Source organism: Physeter macrocephalus, chromosome 11, assembly GCF_002837175.3.
Source record: "Physeter macrocephalus isolate SW-GA chromosome 11, ASM283717v5, whole genome shotgun sequence".
In the NCBI taxonomy this organism is placed as follows: domain Eukaryota; kingdom Metazoa; phylum Chordata; class Mammalia; order Artiodactyla; family Physeteridae; genus Physeter; species Physeter macrocephalus.
The window spans coordinates 70754698-70761000 of NC_041224.1; positions in this window are offsets into that span (position 1 = coordinate 70754698).

A 6303-nucleotide genomic window follows, 5' to 3' on the forward strand; every position below is an offset into this window, starting at 1 on the left:
CCCTGGCCTTAGTGAGAAAGAGAGACCTAATCAGCTGTTGCTTTAACCCCCTCCTGTCTGGGTGGGGAACAGAGGCCTGAGGGTGGCCTACATGCAGAGGCAGGGCCAAAACCAAAGCTGAACCCCAGGAGCTATGCAAACAAAGAAGAGAAAGGGAAATTTCTCCGTGCAGCCTCAAGAGCAGCAGATAAAATCCCCACAATCAACTTAATAAACAGAGCATCTGTGTAATAGAATAGAAAACGAATGTTCCCAAAATCGAGGCGGTGGACTTTAGGGTCAACTGTAGACTTGGGGTTTGCTTTCTGGCTGATTTGGTTTTGGTTTTATGTTTATCTTAGTTTAGTTTTTAGTGCTTGTTATTATTGGTGGATTTGTTTATTGCTTTGGTTGCTCTCTATCTTCTTTTTAATTTATTTTAATTTATTAAATTTTATTAGTTCTAATTTTTTTTCCTTTTTTTCTCTTTTTGTGAGTGTGTATGTGTATGTTTCTTTTGTGATTTTGTCAGTTTAAGTTTGCTTTTACCATTTGTCCTATGGTTCGGTCTGTTGTACGTGTTGTTGTTTGTTTGTTTGTTTTTTCTCTTTTTATGAGTGTGTGTGTACGTTTCTTTGTGTCATTTTTTCTGTTTAGTTTTGCTTTTACCATTTGGGTCTGGGATTCTATCGATTCATTGTTCTATTTTATTTTTTTCTTCCTTTTCTTCCAAGCCAAGTGGCTGGCAGTGTCTTGGTGATCCAGCCAGGTGAGGGGCCTCAGCCTCCAAGGTGGGAGAGCTAAGTACAGGACATTGGACCACGAGAGACCTCCCAGCCCCAGGAAATATCAATCAGCAAGAGCTCTCTCAGATATCTCCGTCTCAACTTGAAGACCTAGCCCCACCCAACAGCCAGCAAGCTCCAGTGCTGGCAGCCTCATGGCAAACAACTAGCAAGATATGAACACAACCCTGTCCATTACCAGGAGGTTGCCTAAAGTCATACAACGTTGACAGACACTCCAAAACACATCACTGGACACGGCCCTGCCCACTAGAAGGACAAGATCCAGACCCACCCACCAGAACACAGGCACCTGTCCCATCTGCCAGGAAGCCTACACAAGCCACTGAACCAATCTCAGCCACTGGGGGCAGACACCAAAATTAACGGGAACTATGAACCTGCAGCCTGTGAAAAAGAGAATGCAAACACAGTAAGTTAAACAAAATGAGAAGACAGAGAAATATGCAGCAGATGAAGGAGCAAGGTTAAAACCCACCAGACCAAACAAATGAAGAGGAAATAGGCAGTCAGTGTGAAAAAGAATTCAGAGTAATGATACTAAAGATGATCCAAAATCTTGGAAATAGAATGGTGAAAATACAAGAAATGTTTAACAAGGACATAGAAGAACTAAAGACCAAACAAACAATGATGAACAACACAATAAATAAAATTAAAAATACTCTTGAAGGAATCAATAGCCTAATAACTGAGGCAGAAGAACAGATAAGTGACCTGGAAGATAAAAGAGTGGAAATAACTGCCATAGAGCAGCATAAAGAAAAAAGAAAGAAAAGAATTGAGGACAGTCTCAGAGACCACTGTGACAACATTAAATGCACTAACATTAAAATTATAGTGGTCCCAGAGGAAGAGAAAAAGAAAGGGTCTGAGAAAATATTTAAAGAGATTAATATTGAAAACATCCCTAATATGGGAAAGGAAATGGTCAATCAAGTCCAGGAAGCGCAGCGAGTCCCATACAGGATAAATCCGAGGAGAAACATGCCAAGACACATATTAATCAAACTATCAAAAGTTAAATACAAAGAAAAAATATTAAAAGCAGCGAGGGAAAAGCAACAAATAATATACAAGGGAATTCCCATAAGTTTAACAGCTGATTTTTCAGCATAAGCTCTGCAAGCCAGAAGGCAGTGGCAGGACATATTTAAAGTGATGAAAGGGAAAAACCTACAACCAAGATTACTCTTCTCTGCATGGATCTCATTCAGATTTGATGGAGAAATTAAAACCTTTACAGACAAGCAAAAGCTAAGAGAATTCAGCACCACCAAACCAGCTTTACAACAAATGATAAAGGAACTTCTCTGGGGAGGAAACACAAGAGAAGGAAAAGACCTACAATAAGAAACCCAAACACTTACGAAAATGGTAACAGGAACAAACATATCGATAATTACTTTACATGTAAATGGATTAAATGCTCCAACCAAAAGGCACAGACTGGTTGAATGGATATAAAAACCAGACTCGTATATATGCTGCCTACAAGAGACCCACTTCAGACCTAGAGACACATACATACTGAAAGTGAGGGATGGAAAAAGATATTCCAGGCAAATGGAAATCAGAAGAAAGCTGGAGTAGCAATTCTCATATCAGACAAAATAGACTTTAAAATAAAGACTATTACAAGAGACAAAGAAGGACACTACATAATGATCAAGGGATCAATCCAAGAAGAAGATATAACAATTGTAAATATTTATGCACCCAACATAGGAGCACCTCAACACATAAGGCAAATGCTAACAGCCATAAAAGGGGAAATTGGCAGTAACACAATCATATTAGGGGACTTTAACAACCCACTTTCACCAATGGACAGATCAACCAAAATGAAAATAAGGAAACACAAGCTTTAAATGACACATTAGATCAGATGGGCTTAACTGATATTTATAGGATATTCCATCGAAAAACAACAGAATACATTTTCTTCTCAAGTGCTCATGGAACACTCTCCAGGATACATCATATCTTGGGTCACAAATCAAGACTTAGTAAATTTAAGAAAATTGAAATCATTTCAAGTATCTTTTCTGACCACAATACTATGAAAAAGATATCAATTACAGGAAAGAAACTGTAAAAAATATAAAAAACATGGAAGCTAAACACTATGCTAGTAAATAACCAAGAGATCACAGAAGAAATCAAAGAGGAAATCAAAAAATACCTAGAAACAAATAACAGTGAAAACACGATGACCCAAAACCTATGGGATGCAGCAAAAGCAGTCTTAAGAGGGAAGTTTATAGCAATACAATCCTACGTCAAGAAACAAGAAAAATCTCATATAAACAAACAAACCTTACCCCTAAAGCAATTAGAGAAAGAAGGACAAAAAAACCCCAAAGTTAGCAGAAGGAAAGAAATCATAAAGATCAGATCAGAAATAAATAAAAAAGAAATGAAGTAAACAAAAGCAAAAATCAATACAAGTAAAAGCTGGTTCTTTGAGAAGATAAACAAAATTGATAAACCATTAGCCAGACTCACCAAGAAAAAAAGGGTGAAGACTCAAGTCAACAGAATTAGAAATGAAAAAGGAGAACTTACAATGGACACCACAGAAATACAAAGGATCATAAGAGACTACTACAAGCAACTATATGCTAATAAAATGGACAAACTAGAAGAAATGGACAAATTCTTAGAAAAGTACAACTGTCCAAACTGAACCAGGAAGAAAGAGAAAATATGAACAGACCAATCACAAGCACTAAAATTGAAACTGTGTATAAAAATCTTCCAACAGGGCTTCCCTGGTGGCGCAGTGGTTCGGAGTCCACCTGCCAATGCAGGAGACACAGGTTCGTGCCCTGGTCTGGGAGGATCCCACATGCCGCGGACCGGCTGGGCCCGAGAGCCATGACTGCTGAGCCTGCATGTCCGGAGCCTGTGCTCCGCAACGGGAGAGGCCACAACAGTGAGAGGCCCGTGTACTGCAAATAAATAAATAAATAAATAAAACTTCCAACAAACAAAAGCCCAGGACCAGATGGCTTCACAGTTGAATTCTATGAAACATTTAGAGACGAGCTAATACCTATCCTTATCAAACTCTTCCAAAGTATAGCAGAGGAAGGAACACTCCCAAACTCATTCTGCGAGGCAATCATCACCCTGATACCAAAATCAGACACGGATATCACAAAGAAAGAAAACTACAGGCCAACATCACTGATGAACATAGATGCAGTGAAGACTCAAGTCAACAGAATTAGAAATGAAAAAGGAGAACTTACAATGGACACCACAGAAATACAAAGGATCATAAGAGACTACTACAAGCAACTATATGCTAATAAAATGGACAAACTAGAAGAAATGGACAAATTCTTAGAAAAGTACAACTGTCCAAACTGAACCAGGAAGAAAGAGAAAATATGAACAGACCAATCACAAGCACTAAAATTGAAACTGTGTATAAAAATCTTCCAACAGGGCTTCCCTGGTGGCGCAGTGGTTCGGAGTCCACCTGCCAATGCAGGAGACACAGGTTCGTGCCCTGGTCTGGGAGGATCCCACATGCCGCGGACCGGCTGGGCCCGAGAGCCATGACTGCTGAGCCTGCATGTCCGGAGCCTGTGCTCCGCAACGGGAGAGGCCACAACAGTGAGAGGCCCGTGTACTGCAAATAAATAAATAAATAAATAAAACTTCCAACAAACAAAAGCCCAGGACCAGATGGCTTCACAGTTGAATTCTATGAAACATTTAGAGAAGAGCTAATACCTATCCTTATCAAACTCTTCCAAAGTATAGCAGAGGAAGGAACACTCCCAAACTCATTCTGCGAGGCAATCATCACCCTGATACCAAAATCAGACACGGATATCACAAAGAAAGAAAACTACAGGCCAACATCACTGATGAACATAGATGCAAAAATACTCAATAAAATACTAGCAAACAGAATCCAACAGCACATTAAAAGGATCACACACAATCATCAAGTAGGGTTTATCCTAGGAATGCAAGGATTCTTCAATATATGCAAATCAATCTGTGTGATAATCCATATTAACAAATTGAAGGATAAAAACCATACGATAATCTCAATAGACGCAGCAAGAGCTTTTGACAACATTCAACACCCGTTTATGAGAAAAACTCTCCAGAAAGTAGGCATAGCGGGAAACTACCTCAACATAATAAAGGCCAATTATGACAAACCCACAGGCAACATCGTTCTCAATGTTGACAAACTGAAACCATCAGTTTGCAATCAGGAACAAGACAAGGTTGCCCACTCTTCAACACTATTATTCAACATAGATTTGGAAGTCCTAGCCATGGCAATCAGGGGAGAAAAAGAAATAAAAGAAATCCAAATAAGAAAAGAAGAAGTAAAACTGTCACTGTTTGCAGATGACATAATACTATACATAGAGAATCCTAAAAATGCTACCAGAAAACTACTAGAGCTAATCAATGAATTTGGTAAAGTAGCAGTATACAAAATTTATGCACAGAAATCTCTTGCATTCCTATACACTAATGACAAAATATCTAAAAGAGAAATTAAGGAAACTCTCCCATTTACCAATGCAACAAAAAGAATAAAATACCTTGGAATAAACCTACCTAAGGAGACAAAGACCTCTATGCAGAAAACTACAAGACACGGATGAAAGAAATCAAAGACTATACAAACAGATGGAGAGATATACCATGTTCTTGGATTGGAGGAATCAACATTGTGAAAATGACTATACTACCCAAAGCAATGTACAGATTCAATGCAATCCTTATCAAACTACCAATGGCATTTTTCACACAACTAGAACAAAAATTTTCACAATTTGTACGGAAACACAAAAGACCCCGAAGAGCCAACACAATACTGAGTAAGAAAAACGGACCTGGAGGAATCAGGCTCTCTGACTTCAGACTATACTGCAAATCTACAGTAATCAAGACAAATATGGTACTGGTACAACAACAGAAATATAGATCAATGGAATAGGATAGGAAGCCATGAAAACAGAAATATAGATCAATAGAATAGGATAGAAAGTCCAGAGAGAAACCCACGCACCTATGGTCACCTTATTTTTGATAAAGGAGGCAAGAATATACAATGGAGAAAAGACAGCCACTTCAATAAGTGGTGCTGGGAAAACTGGACAGCTACATGTAAAAGAATGAAATTAGAACACTCCCTAACACCATATACAAAATTAAACTCAAAATGGATTAAAGACCTAAATGTTAAGGCCAGACACTATAAAACTCTTATAGAGGAAAACACAGGCAGAATACTATATGACATAAATCACAGCAAGATCCTTTTTGACCCACCTCCTAGAGAAATGGAAATAAAAGCAAAAATAAACAAATGGAACGTAATGAAACTTAAAAGCTTTTGCACAGCAAAGGAAACCATAAACAAGACAAAAAGACAACCCTCAGAATGGGATAAAATATTTGCAAATGAAGCAACTATTGCCAACAAACACATGAAAGGATGGTCAACATCTCTAATCATTAGAGAAATGCAAAT